At 36.7% G+C, this 15,450-nt stretch overlaps 1 pseudogene; it reads left to right on the top strand.

The window, feature by feature from the left end:
* The window catches only part of LOC121216105 (uncharacterized), a 41,238-nt pseudogene extending 25,996 nt beyond the window's left edge, over positions 1 to 15,242 (top strand).
* Positions 15,243 to 15,450: the final 208 nt, after the last annotated feature.

The raw sequence follows: 15,450 nt of genomic DNA, 5'->3' as shown, positions 1-15,450 counted from the left end.
ATAAATCAAAACATAATTGTGAGCTATAATAACTTAAACTAAGTTAATAAAATACTTTAATTATTCAACCAATAAAATAAATGAGCTAAATTGTAGCTAAATTGAGCTCGATTGAGCTGGTCGGAGTTGAAACGAGCTAGAAAAGCTAAAATGGAGCTGAAATTAGCTTGCACTAAGGTGCATGGTTTCTTCAAGGAGTTGGATCGAGCTTCCTCATCTTCAACAAGCTGATTCTCCTTCCAAAACTTGAACAACAAAGCTGAAACAACTTCATGAAATCCTTGGACCTAGCTCGGGTCATTGGTCCCTTTGGAAGCTCGAGGGAATCAAGACGAGGACTTGATGGGGCTTGGGGCGTGGTCACATCAGTAAGTTTAATATGTGTTATGATTAATAAGTGTTTTAATGTGTTTAATAAACTCATTTTAATGTGTTTATTGCAGGTGACGTTTTAGCTTATAGTGGTTACAATTCAAGGCTGTTACACATTTAATAAGTGGCTGTTCAAGTTCTTTTGAGTTATAATTAAAGGGGCTGTTAAAAAAAGGAGCTTAAAGATCATTAAAAGGAGTTTTTAAAGAGCATTTTATGCCCTTTAAAATTCAGCAGCAACTCTTCCACTTCCAGCCGTTTTTGGAGCTTTTAAGAGAAATTAATCAAGCCTTTGAATGTCATTAAGGAGCTGGTAAGAGATGGTGTCTATTCAACTAGCCAAGGACAACTCAAGAGTCATTTTCTAAGCCATTAAAGACATTCAAATCAGCTGAATTAAAGTGATTTTATGGAAGGAGTTATTTGGTTCAAAGAATAAGAAAAGACATCAGTTTTTTATGGCACATTAAGTGGATGTTTTTGACCATTCGGTTACCTTGTTCTAGCATTATAAATAGATGTAATCAGCCATAGAGGGAACAACTTTTTGCTGAATATAGATGAAATATTTGAATTGTGAGCTATCCAATTCTCTTTGTTCTTTCGGAATTGATTTGACTTATCAAGCATAGCTTGTGGCGTCCATCTTTTCTTTGTTGCTGAACTTATCACCTTTGGTGTGGCGTTCAATATACCTTTGGTTCCTATCATAGTTGATAGTGGGTCAAGGTTCCTTTCCTGTTTCCTTTAACCGAAAATACCTAAAGACCATTTTGAGATTCGGGTCAACAATTCGTTATTGTTGGTTCATTTTCGGTCTTAGCCAATTAATTTGTTATTGTTTCCTCTTTATTTTGTTTATTACCTTTGTTTGAAGCCATTATCTCTATTTTGTCTCATTTTAAAATCGAAACGAATCCAACCTTACTCAATTCACGATTGGGCAACACATACGACTCAAAACATCACGAGACGAGTTCGTATCAAGCCTTGTATCCTTGTGAGGTTTAGGAAAAATTATTTATCTTTATCTAACATTAACGAAAATCTGCCTAGTATGTTACAATCTCTTTTGCAGGATTATGAGGATGTTTTTAGTGAGGCCCCTAAAGGTTTACCACCTTTACGAGGGATAGAACATCAAATTGACTTAGTACCCGGAGCTTCAATCCCAAATCGACCAGCCTATAGATGCAATCCCGAGGAGAAAAAGGAATTGCAAAGGCAAGTGGAGGAATTACTAGACAAAGGGTACATTCATGAGAGCCTAAGTCCTTGTGCTGTTCCTGTCTTATTGGTGCCAAAGAAAGATGGTACGTTTCGTATGTGTGTTGATTGTCGCCCAATCAACAAGATAACGGTAAAGTATCGACACCCAATCCCTAGTGATGTGATCCTGATCGCATCATGTAATGTCACAACCTAACGCCGTCGAGATTGGCCTAAACACGAGGGCCCCAAGTGCAAGATGAAGCTAATTTTTAGCTCATTTGAATTTCTTTTCGTGTGGTTCAACTCATTCGAGCTCAAGTTAGCTCATTCGTGCTCAAGTCAGCTCATTCAAGCTCAATTTAACTCGTTGAGCTCGTTATTAGCTCTTTAGCTCTTTTAATTTAATTTGCCGGAATAAATTAATTAGTTGAGTTAGTTATTTTAGCTCAAATAATTACTAAGTGTTTAATTAAGAAATCTGGACATTTTAATTATGTTTGTTTATTGCATGTTTAATTTGTTTTAATTATTACCTAGCATAAATGTGTTTGCCTTATTACAATTATTTAATGTGTCTTATTGCTGATTTATTATGCCTAAGCTGTTATTTAATGTTCAGCCAAATTTAATTAACTTGTCTAGGATGCTGAATTAAATGTGTCTTAGTTGCCGAATTTATTGATGTTTTTCATTAGTTTCAGCCGAATTTATGAGCATATTTATTGATCAAATTGTTGCTAATTTAATTTGTCTTAAGATGCTGATTTTTAATGAGCAGATATTAATGACCGAATTTAATTATTTGGCTGCAGGTTTAATGGCTTGGACGGCAATTTAAGGAAGTGGATGTTGGCCGAATTTAATGTACAGCAAGACATGCATTAAAGATGCTGTTCTACATGCAAGGAACGGCATTAAAGGAGTTGTTTGTGCTTTTTCATGTGGCCATTTAATGGACGAAATTAAAGAAGCTGCTTGCTGATTTAATGTGCAGCAAAGACATGAATTAAATGAGATGTTCCCATGTATGGAACGGCATTTAAAGGGAAGCAAAACATGAATTAAATGAGATATTCACCATGCATGGACGACATTAATGAAAGCATGCAAGGGGGGACGTTATTGAACAGCATTAAAGCTGGTATTGCTTCGGGTACAGCAAAGAGCTGTTGTTTGGGGAATTTCCAAGTGACCATTCGGCCAAAGCATGTATATTGCTTAATTATTCAAGGCTGAATGTTTCATGCTTCCAAGGAGCATTAAAGGCCGTTTTCAGGTTCCAAAGCTGATGCTTATTGCTATCTTGAACACACCAAAGGACTTGCAAATTTAGTCCAGCTCATTTAAGTTGATTGAAAGTATTTAGGAGCTATTTGTGTGCTCAAGACGTCATTTAAAGCTGCTGCTGGCCATCTGAATTTCCAAGGCTGATTATTGAAGGACATTAAAGATTGTTGATGCCATTGCCGTCCCCAAGGTCTAGGATTCTTCAACGGAGACATGCATTTAAGGGCTGCCGTTTCACTCTTCAAAGCTCCGTGAAAGACGCCACTAGTGGCTTTGTACACTCCATTGGCCGAACCTGGCATACCTTTTTCAATTCAAGGCTCCTCGTGCGCATCAAAGACACCTTTCAAGGCTGTTCGTGTAGCTCAATGGTCAGCCAAGCATTGAAGACGTTCCATGAATGTTTTCAGCTGAGTTAACACCATCTAGAAGCTGTCCATTTATCTACCTTTTGTGACCATTCAGTTTGACATTCAATATTAGTATAAATAGTTGTTTTGTAATCATTTTTTGGTTAGACAATATATTTTTAAAACTTATATGAAATTTGTTTACTTTGTGAGTTTGTTTTCAACTCTCATTGTTCTCCAAGGACTGGTTAGACTTATCAAGTAACCCTTGTGGCGTCAACCCATTTTTGTATTTCGAACTTATCACTTTGCACCCAAAGTGTGGCGTTCAAGTTATACCGAGGTTCCTATCATCTTTGATAGTGGGTCAAGGTTCCATTTTATTCGTTTTCCATCCATACAACATTTAACCTTTCCTAAGTATTCTATAAGTCCCGGGTTAACACACTTATATTGTGTTGGTTCAACTTAAATACTGTGTTTTCATTCACCTATCATCCTCAATACATTTCATAACCCCTTTTGAACTAAATTTGAGCCTTTATCTCTTCTTTCTTAACCTATTTTGTCCACCCTCGAGTATTACTCCAATTCACGATCGGGCACATCTACGACTCGACTCTCCTTCCCGAGCTGAGGCGTATCATTTGGTATCAGAGGTAGCTGAATCGGAGTAAGAATCGAAGTTATCGGCATTTCGATATTGTAAAAAAAAGGAAAAAAATCGAAAAAAATTGAAAAAAAATTCAAAAAAAAGTTTGTATTCAATTTATTTTTACTTTTTGTATTTAGTATTGAAGAAAAAAAAAGAAGAAAAAAAATTCGGAATTAAAAAAAAAGAAAAAAAATCGAAATTGAAAAAAAAAAGAGTGATTGAAATTCATTTTGGGTTTGTAAAAGCATTGCTTGTTGCCCGAAGGACCATACCTATATAGCCACACTTAACCTTTCTATTTTGTTTGATAGCCTACCTTTAATCCCGACATCAGCCCCACCAAAGCCACATCAATTTTGTAAGCCGACCCCAAACGGTATTGATTTGTCGACTTAGTTTGCGAAGAACTTTGAGGGGTGAAAATCGAGTGGAAAAAGGCAAGACCGATTGGTGAGACCATTCGAGAGAAGTAAAAGCCAAATAGTGTGAATTTTTTTTTGTGTGAGAGAAGTGTGAGTTTTGTTGTTTGATTAAAAAAAAAGATGTCAAGAAGTTTTGAAGGGATTGATGATGAAGAATATGACGATGTTTTGATCGACCCAACATATCAAACGATTATTCACGAGGTGGGTCAAATGCTTCAAAGAAAATTGGAACCAATTAAAGAACGATTGAAGAAGTTGGATGAACGATTCCAACGGGAGCAAATTTCTTCAAGTCAAGAGACGAAGAAAAGATCGTCATGACGACACTACTCGACAAGAGACTCTTATCAAGACTTCTATTCAACAAGGCGTTCGAGACCAAGAGAAGCAAACTCCGAGTTTGAGTCCTTCTGAGATGATAAACGAAAAAGTAAACGTGTCTCTACAAGTGCCTCAATTTATTCATCTACAAAGGATTATTTACGAAGAGGTGCACGTGTTCAAGAGTGTCAAAGTACTCGGCTACGGAAGATTTATCACAAAGAGAAGATTGCCATTTGTATGAATAATCCTTTTCTTATTCTCAATGAAAGGCTTCTCATTTTGATGATTTCTACTTTTGTAATGGAATTGAAATAGCATGTGAAAAAGAAAAAGAAAAAGAGCACGAGCGAGAAAATGAACATGAAAAAGAAATGAAAGAAAAAGAAGATGAGTGGGAGATAGAAAAGAAAATTGAAAATGAGATTGAGAATAAAAACGAGTGCGAAAAAGAAAAGGAAACCGAAAAAGAGAGTGAGATTGAAGGAAGAAACGAGAGTGCAAAAGAAATGAGTGATATGGTAAAAGAAAGAGGATTTGAAAATGAGTTGGAAAAAGAAAGAAATGAAAAGGATAAAAGTGAAAAATAAAGGAGTGTTGTTACTAACCATCCTATGAATTTTCCTTGTTTTGTTTCTACTTTTCAGGTTTCTCGAAATCCCATCGATCAATTTCAACTTCAATACTTTTCTAAGGAGAAACGATTTCGATTAGTCGAGAAAGGTAAGATCGTAGATGACCCTAGTCCACAAGTGCTTAAAGGTAAGCCATGTAAGGGATCTATTGTATTTGAGTCTTCTCAATCTTACTTGATTCTTGATGACGAGATTAGCAAAGACTTAGTTTGTGAGAAAGTTTTTCATCTTGATCTGATTGGAAATCATAATTTGATTGTTGATAAATGTGTTTTACATAGTAATGTGAAATATCTTTCTGCTCATAAGCCTATCATTGTCAAGATTGATCAAGAAGTAAGTCCAGGTAAGCCCAAACAAAAATTGGGATTGTGTGATGAAAAGTTGACATGTAATCTGTTTGCTTGTGATGATCATGTGAATTATCTAAATTGTGGTGTGAACTTTTCTTGTTTACGTGTGCGAATGAAATATGAAGGGTTTGATTGCTCGAATGTATGTATGCCTAACTCCTATTTGCTTGACATGTGTGAAGTCTTGGTGAAGAAGAAATTTTCGTTGCGTTGCGAAACGACCAATGAAAATCGCGTTTTTAAACCTGGGATATACATTCCTAAGTTAACGTCAAGCCAAGCAAGAGGAAGCTTCGTTTTTGACCCCGGAGATTATTATTCTTTGTTCTTGTTAAAAGGGTTTGGATTTTGCAATTTTGACTTTTGAGATTATGCCTTTCGACTGTTTTGTGGTTCGGATTTATTTCTGTCCATGAACTTTTTGATTCATTTTGGAAAGGTAAGACCGAATTTCATTTTTGATCCTGGCATTGGGTTAAGCATCCCAATTTTGAATAAGCATCTAAAAAGATCATTTGTGTTTATAATTTTTAGTGTCTCTAATTCCTTTCATTCTCGTGTAGGTGACACTCTAAATTGGTTCCCTCCAAAAGAGGGAGGGCGTGGAAATAATTCAAAATTTTCTCGAACCATTCGTGATTTTCAAAGTTTTGGAAATGATTCTATTCGGGTCATGAACAAAAGGGTTCGAGATCTTGAAAATTTTTTTTCGAGCAAGTGGCCCGATTTGAGGACAAATCGTCTTCAAGAGGGAGGGTATGATGTGATCCTGATCGCATCATGTAATGTCACAACCCAATGCCGTCGAGATTGGCCTAAACACGAGGGCCCCAAGTGCAAGATGAAGCTAATTTTTAGCTCATTTGAATTTCTTTTCGTGTGGTTCAACTCATTCGAGCTCAAGTTAGCTCATTCATGCTCAAGTCAGCTCATTCAAGCTCAATTTAACTCGTTGAGCTCGTTATTAGCTCTTTAGCTCTTTTAATTTAATTTGCCGGAATAAATTAATTAGTTGAGTTAGTTATTTTAGCTCAAATAATTACTAAGTGTTTAATTAAGAAATCTGGACATTTTAATTATGTTTGTTTATTGCATGTTTAATTTGTTTTAATTATTACCTAGCATAAATGTGTTTGCCTTATTACAATTATTTAATGTGTCTTATTGCTGATTTATTATGCCTAAGCTGTTATTTAGTGTTCAGCCAAATTTAATTAACTTGTCTAGGATGCTGAATTAAATGTGTCTTAGTTGCCGAATTTATTGATGTTTTTCATTAGTTTCAGCCGAATTTATGAGCATATTTATTGATCAAATTTCTGCCAATTTAATTTGTCTTAAGATGCTGATTTTTAATGAGTAGATATTAATGACCGAATTTAATTATTTGGCTGCAGGTTTAATGGCTTGGACGGCAATTTAAGGAAGTGGATGTTGGCCGAATTTAATGTACAGCAAGACATGCATTAAAGATGCTGTTCTACATGCAAGGAACGACATTAAAGGAGTTGTTTGTGCTTTTTCATGTGGCCATTTAATGGACGAAATTAAAGAAGCTGCTTGCTGATTTAATGTGCAGCAAAGACATGAATTAAATGAGATGTTCCCATGTATGGAACGGCATTTAAAGGGAAGCAAAACATGAATTAAATGAGATATTCACCATGCATGGACGACATTAATGAAAGCATGCAAGGGGGGACATTATTGAACAGCATTAAAGCTGGTATTGCTTCGGGTACAGCAAAGAGCTGTTGTTTGGGGAATTTCCAAGTGACCATTCGGCCAAAGCATGTATATTGCTTAATTATTCAAGGCTGAACGTTTCATGCTTCCAAGGAGCATTAAAGACCGTTTTCAGGTTCCAAAGCTGATGCTTATTGCTGTCTTGAACACACCAAAGGACTTGCAAATTTAGTCCAGCTCATTTAAGTTGATTGAAAGTATTTAGGAGCTATTTGTGTGCTCAAGACGTCATTTAAAGCTGCTGCTGGCCATCCGAATTTCCAAGGCTGATTATTGAAGGACATTAAAGATTGTTGATGCCATTGCCGTCCCCAAGGTCTAGGATTCTTCAAAGGAGACATGCATTTAAGGGCTGTCGTTTCACTCTTCAAAGCTCCTTGGAAGACGCCACTAGTGGCTTTGTACACTCCCTTGGCCGAACCTGGCATACCTTTTTCAATTCAAGGCTCCTCGTGCGCATCAAAGACACCTTTCAAGGCTGTTCGTGTAGCTCAATGGTCAGCCAAGCATTGAAGACGTTCCATGAATGTTTTCAGCTGAGTTAACACCATCTAGAAGCTGTCCATTTATCTACCTTTTGTGACCATTCGGTTTGACATTCAATATTAGTATAAATAGTTGTTTTGTAATCATTTTTTTGGTTAGACAATATATTTTTAAAACTTATATGAAATTTGTTTACTTTGTGAGTTTGTTTTCAACTCTCATTGTTCTCCAAGGACTGGTTAGACTTATCAAGTAACCCTTGTGGCGTCAACCCATTTTTGTATTTCGAACTTATCACTTTGCACCCAAAGTGTGGCGTTCAAGTTATACCGAGGTTCCTATCATCTTTGATAGTGGGTCAAGGTTCCATTTTATTCGTTTTCCATCCATACAACATTTAACCTTTCCTAAGTATTCGTATAAGTCCCGGGTTAACACACTTATATTGTGTTGGTTCAACTTGAATACTTGGTTTTCATTCACCTATCATCCTCAATACATTTCATAACCCCTTTTGAACTAAATTTGAGCCTTTATCTCTTCTTTCTTAACCTATTTTGTCCACCCTCGAGTATTACTCCATTCACGATCGGGCACATCTACGACTCGACTCTCCTTTCCGAACCGGGGCGTATCACCTAGACTTGATGATATGCTTGATGAATTACATGGTTCAATAATATTTACAAAAATTGATTTAAAAAGCGGTTATCATCAAATTCGAATGAGGGAAGAGGATGAATGGAAAACAGCTTTTAAAACAAAATTTGGATTGTATGAATGGTTAGTTATGCCTTTCGGCCTTACTAATGCACCTAGTACATTTATGAGATTAATGAATCATGTTTTGGGGCTACATTTGGGTAAATTTGTAGTAGTTTACTTTGATGATATTTTAATTTACTCAAAGTCATTAGATGATCATGTTTTCCATGTTCGAACTGTTTTGGATATTCTACGAACTGAAAGATTATTTGCCAACCTTGATAAATGCACATTCTGTTGTGATAAACTAATATTCTTAGGTTTCATAGTTAGTCCTCAAGGTATTCATGTCGACGAGGACAAAGTTAAGGCAATTAAGGAGTGGCCGACTCCTAAATCGGTAACTGAGGTGAGATCTTTCCATGGTTTAGCCAGTTTTTATAGACGATTTGTGAAAGATTTCTCTACTATTTCTGCCCCATTGACTGAAGTTATAAAGAAATCAGTGGGTTTCAAATAGGGTGAAACCCAAGAAAAAGCTTTTCAAACTCTAAAAGCTAAGTTATGTTCTGCTCCTTTGCTTAAATTACCTGATTTTGCTAAAGCTTTTGAACTTGAGTGTGATGCTTCAGGAATTGGAATCGGCGCTGTTTTAATGCAAGATAAGCAACCTATTGCTTATTTTAGTGAGAAATTGAACGGTGCACAGTTAAATTACTCGACTTATGACAAAGAACTATTGGCATTAGTTCGTGCACTTCAAGTATGGCAACATTATTTGTTGCCTAATGAGTTTGTCATACATACAGATCATGAGTCTCTTAAATGGTTAAAGGGACAAGGTAAGTTGAGTAAAAGACATGCCCGATGGGTAGAATTCATTGAAACATTCCCTTATATGATTCAATATAAAACAGGTAAAGATAATGTAGTTGCAAATGCTTTGTCTAGACGATATACTTTAATAACTACATTGAATGCTAAAGTCTTAGGGTTTGAACATATTAAAGAGTTATATGATGATGATACTGATTTCAGCCATATCTATGAGAATTGTGGACATACTGCTTTTGAAAAATTTTATCTTGTAGATGGCTTGCTTTTTTGTTTAAACAGGTTATGCATACCAAAGTGTTCCATGAGAGAATTGTTGATTCATGAAGCCCATAGTAGGGGATTAATGGGACATTTTGGTGTGGCCAAAACACTAGACATATTGCAAGAACACTTCCATTGGCCACATATGAAGAAGGATGTGGAAAAGGTATGTTCCAAGTGCATTACATGCAAACAAGCAAAATCTAAGGTAATGCCTCATGGCCTTTACACTCCTCTACCGGTTCCTACTTCACCTTGGGTAGATTTATCCATGGATTTTATTTTAGGTTTGCCTCGAACAAAAAAAGGAAGAGATAGTATATTTGTTGTTGTTGACAGGTTTTCAAAGATGTCACATTTTATTCCTTGTCACAGAACAGATGATGCTACACATGTGGCTGACTTATTCTTTAAAGAAGTGTAAGACTTCATGGCATCCCTAAAACAATTGTTTCTGATAGAGATGTCAAATTCCTTAGCCACTTTTGGAAGGTATTGTGGGGTAAGCTTGGTACTAAATTGCTTTATTCTACTACATGTCACCCCCAAACTGATGTCAAACTGAAGTAGTTAATCGAATCTTACGGACTCTATTACGAGCTGTTGTGGGAAAGAACATTAGAAATTGGGAAGAATGCCTACCATTCGTTGAATTTGCATATAATAGATCTATTCATTCTACAACTGGTTATTCCCCATTTGAACTTGTTTATGGTTTTAACCCACTAACAGTACTTGATCTTGCGCCATTACCTCTTGAACACGTTATGAATTTAGATGGCGAACAGAAAGCTGAGTTGGTGAAATCCTTACATGAGAAGGCTAGACAGCGAATAGCCAAAACAAATGATGCCAACACCAACAAAGCAAACAAGGGGCGCAAACGGGTTGTACTAGAACCCGAAGATTGGGTTTCGGTCCATTTGAGGAAAGAACGATTTCCTACAAAAAGGAAGACTAAGTTGGACCCAAGGGGCGATGGGCCTTTCCAATTACTCGAGCGGATCAACGATAATGCCTATAAAATTGATCTACCTGGTGAGTACAATGTAAGTTCTACTTTTAATGTAGCTGACTTGTCCCCATTTGATTTTTTAGATTCGAGGATGAATCTTTTTTAAGAAGGGGGAATGATACGAGTCATAAAGGCCCAATCCAAGTTCAAGAACGTGATGGGCTCAAATTGCCACAAGGCCCAATAACAAGATCAAAGGCCCGACAAATGCGGTCCAAACTAAATGGGACCATTCAAGAGCTTGTTAGCAAGGCCTTAGATGCATACACGAGAGAACAAGAAAATCAAGATTCACTTTCTTGTTTTCAAGAAAATCAAGAAACCGAATCTTGGCCCAATTTTGCTGTTCGAAGAGATTTCAAGAATCAAGAAAATCAAGATTTCAAATCTTGGAAATCTTGGTCCAAGAAACCAAATCTTGCAGCCAAAACGCATTGGATCTCCATTATGAGCATCAACGACCCAATTTTGGTAGGAGATGGATCACGAGCCCAAATTCTTGAAGGCGAGGCCCAATAACCAAAATTTAGCCCAATCAAGAAATTTCTTCATACTTAGTTGAAAATCAGGCCAAAATGTCAAATGGCCCAATTTGTAAACATCTTACTTGTTTAATTTAATTTTTTAATCTTTAGGAGCATTACATGTAAAATTCGGCCAAAACAGCCCATATAAGTGCATGGCCGAATTTACCTTGTTATTTTATTAATTAGGTTTAATTTTTATTAGTTACTTATGAGATTAGGATTTGTTGGAGGCCTATATAAGCATTGGCCAGCCACCCTTTGTAAACACATCTTATTATTATTTTTCTATCAAATTTTAGATTTGTTGAGTGCAGAATTTTCTTTGGGGTTTTCTCCAAGAATTCTCTCTTGAGTTTTCTTTAGAAGTTGTTTTAACAATCTTTGGATTGTGGGAGCCATCTTCAACCTTCTTCTTGCCACCGATATTCGTTGGAGGGGAGATTAGAGCCGTTTGAAGAGATTTGTGAAATCTTTCGGGATTTCAAGGATCTTTAGGACTTCAATTTACTTTCTTGCTGTTCATTCTTTTCTTTTAAATTCTGTTTATGCCGATTCTTTTGATCTAACTTGTTTATTCTTCTTGTGAATTTCCAGCCATCTTTATTACTCAAAAAGATCAATCGGTACTCATTCTTGGTAGCCAAATTCGACTAAACTTATCTTTTCCAATTAATCTTGTCGAATTCTTCTTGTCAAAACTGACTGTTTTAGGTTGCTGGAATTTTGGGAAAAATCAAGTTGCTGGAATTTGGGGCTTTATTCATCGGTTTAGTTCTTGGACAGATTCGGCTTGTTGAAAATCAATCTTGGAGATCGATTTCGTGTTTTTGCATTCCGAAAACATCTATTCATAAGATCTTTGATTCTTGGCTATTCTTGATTGTTTTGGGGATCTTAATTTCCAGATCTGATTTGTTTTTAATCTTATTCTTTGTTTTGATTTCAGATCTGTTCGATTAGAGCTTTCGTAGGAGTTTCTCGTGACTTGGCAACTCGATCTTGGTCTGCGCGCAACTCCATATCAATATCGATGGCAATAAGAAGGTTGGAGATGGCTCCCACAATCAAAAGATTGTTAAAACAACTTCTAAAGAAAACTCAAGAGAGAAATCTTGGAGAAAACTCAAAGAAAATTCTGTTCTCTCAAATCTGAAATTTAAGAATGAATCTAAGTGTTATATACAAGGGGTGGCTGGCCATGCCTTTAAATAGGCCTCAAGTAATCCTAATCTAACAAGTAACTAATAAAATTAAACCTAATTAATAGAATAAAATAAAGGAAAATTCGGCCAAGCATATATATGGGCTGTTTTTGGGCTGAATTTTACATGGATGTTCCTACAGCTTAAAAAATTAAATTAAACAATTAAAATGTTTATAAATTGGGCCCTTTGACATTTTGGCCTGATTTTCAATTAAGTATGAAGGAATTTCTTGATTGGGCTGGAATTTGGTTATTGGGCCTCGCCTTCAAGAATTTGGGCTCGTGATCCATTTCCTTCTGAAATTGGGTCGTTGATGCTCGTAACGGAGATCCAATGCGTGTTGGCTGGAAGATTTGGTTTCTTGGACCAAAATTTCCAAGATTTGAAATCTTGATTTTCTTGATTCTTGAAATCGCTCCAAACAGCAAAATTGGGCCAAGATTCGGTTTCTTGACTTTCTTGAAAACAAGAAAGTGAATCTTGATTTTCTTGATTTGAGCCCATCACCTTCTTGAGCTTGGGTTGGGCCTTTGTGACTCATATCACAATGGCTAAATGACGGAGGTGAACTCAAGGTGATGTGATCCGGCTTGGTTGATGGAGTCGAGTTCACTTAAGTTGCCCGATCGTCGACGAGAAGTATTGGTTGATGTCGAATGGAGATAACTTTATGGAGTTGTTTTAAGCGGAAGTAATTAAAAGGGTTCAAAAATGGCTTGGTTTGGAGAATGGATAGGTTCGGTTTAACAAAGAAAATAAAGTTTAAGTAGATAGATAAAATGGAATGGAAATTGAACTCAAGCGAAGAACGATTCAATACCATGTAAAGTATTGCCCCGGGACTTATATTGCTTAAGGTGGGTTTAATGGAAGTCGAAGATGGACCTTGACCCGTTACCTATAGAGAGGTAGGAACCAAAGGTATAAAAAGGTGGATGAACGCCACACCAGGATGGTGATAAGTTCAAGGAGTCGGGTTGACGCCACTAGCGAGCTAGATAAGTCAGAACGAGACTCGTACGAAATAGGATAGGAGGAAACCTCACAATCAAGTTTAATAATCAGAATTTTCTAACCTTTTTACAAAGAGAAAAGAACTATTTATAGATTACATTAGATAGCCAAATAGACTAAGTAAATTCGGCTTTAATTGAATTAAACTAATCTAGAAATGTATCTTTAAAGGCTATGTCCAAATTCGGCTGAATGGTACTTCAATGGGCAGCTTCATGGCTAAGGAAATGAACTTGAAGGCTTGGTGAATGTATGGGAGAGCAATGGACATGTCTAGGTTCGGCCAAGGTGTGAATGGACACTTCAATAGATGCCTTTTGGTCGAATAGGTACTTAGGAGATCAATGGACAGCAACCGATGCATGTAAGTGAATATTCATGCATTCTTCCATTCATTGTATTAAATCATTCATGCATCATCTTTAAGGCAACCATTCGTTGTAGGTAGTCATGCATGTACCCGAACATACATTGAACCAGAAATGTTCATGAATCCTCATTAATTGTGTTCCCACATGTGGATGTACCTACAAAAGATATAAACAAATTAGATTCAAGGTACATTCAACTTAAATTAAATAATATCAAGACATATTTAACAAATTAAAATAAAGACATAAATAAAATATAATTAATAATAAATTCGGCTAGCTCAATGATAGTTGAAATTCTTGATGAGCTGAATTGAGCTAGAAAATTCGGTTATGAGCTGTAGTAAAAATAATTAAAATAAAACTATCACTCAAATTATTCAAATAATAAAATTAACGAGCTGGAAAGAAGCTAAATTGAGCTCAAATAGGTGGAATTGAGCTCAAGTGAGCTGATTAAAGTCGAATTGAGCTAAAGGAGCTGGAATTGAGCTGAAATTAGCTTGCACTAAGGTGCATGGTTTCTTCAAGGAATTGGATCGAGCTTCCCCATCTTCAACGAGCTGATTCTCCTTCCAAAACTTGAACAATAAAGCTGAAACAAGTTCATGAAATCGCTTGGACCTAGCTCAGTTCATTGGTCCCTTTGGAAGCTCGAGGGAATCAAGACGAGGACTTGATGGGGCTTGGGGCATGGTCACATCACATGGTGACGAAGCAAGCAAAAGTGGCGTTTTCCATAGGCAAGTACCAAGATGAGGTGATTTGTGATGTCGTGCCCATGCACGTGGGACATTTGTTATTGGGGTGTCCTTGGCAATTTGATCGACGAGTAGTCCACGACGGCTATACAAACCGATATTCATTCAAGCACCTTGGAAGGAATGTTACATTAGCTCCGCTCACACCGAAGCAAGTGCATGAAGACCAACTTAAGATGAAGCAATCTATTGAGTGAGGAAAAGAAAAAGAGAAAAAAAAGAGTGAAAAGAAAAAGAAAGAAACGAATGATGAGAGTGAGATAAAAACAAGAGTGACAAAAGACAAAGAACAAGAGTATGAAAATAAAAAAATGAGTGTTTTTGCTACAAAAAGAGAGATTCGAAAATTGATGTTGGCAAGGCAACCCATCTTTGTACTTATGTACAAAGAGTGTTTATTGGAAACTAACGATCTTGAAAAAACTTTGCCTACTCCTATCGTTTCTTTGTTGCAGGAATTTGGAGATGTTTTTCCCGAAGAAGTGCCAAATGGCCTACCTCCCATTCGAGGAATCGAGCACCAAATCGACTTTTTGCCCGGTGCTGCAATTCCAAATAGGCTAGCATATAGAAGTAATCCTGAGGAAACGAAGGAATTGGAAAAGCAAGTAGCCGAATTAATGGAGAAGGGCTACATTCGTGAAAGCTTAAGTCCGTGCGCGGTTCCTATATTGTTGGTCCCTAAAAAGGATGGAACATGGTGAATGTGCGTTGACTGCCGCGCTATCAACAAAATCACAATAAAATATCGCCATCCTATTCCCCTCCTCGACGACATGCTTGATGAACTTAGTGGAGCCCAATTGTTTTCGAAGATTGATTTAAAAAGTGGGTATCATCAAATTAGAATGCGGGAGGCAGACGAATGGAAAACTGCGTTCAAAACGAAGTATGGTTTGTATGAATGGTTGG

This window comes from Gossypium hirsutum, chromosome D04 (assembly GCF_007990345.1).
Source record: "Gossypium hirsutum isolate 1008001.06 chromosome D04, Gossypium_hirsutum_v2.1, whole genome shotgun sequence".
NCBI classification, from domain to species: domain Eukaryota; kingdom Viridiplantae; phylum Streptophyta; class Magnoliopsida; order Malvales; family Malvaceae; genus Gossypium; species Gossypium hirsutum.
Note: the sequence above shows the minus strand (reverse complement) of the source record. Positions and strands in the feature narration are given on the sequence as shown.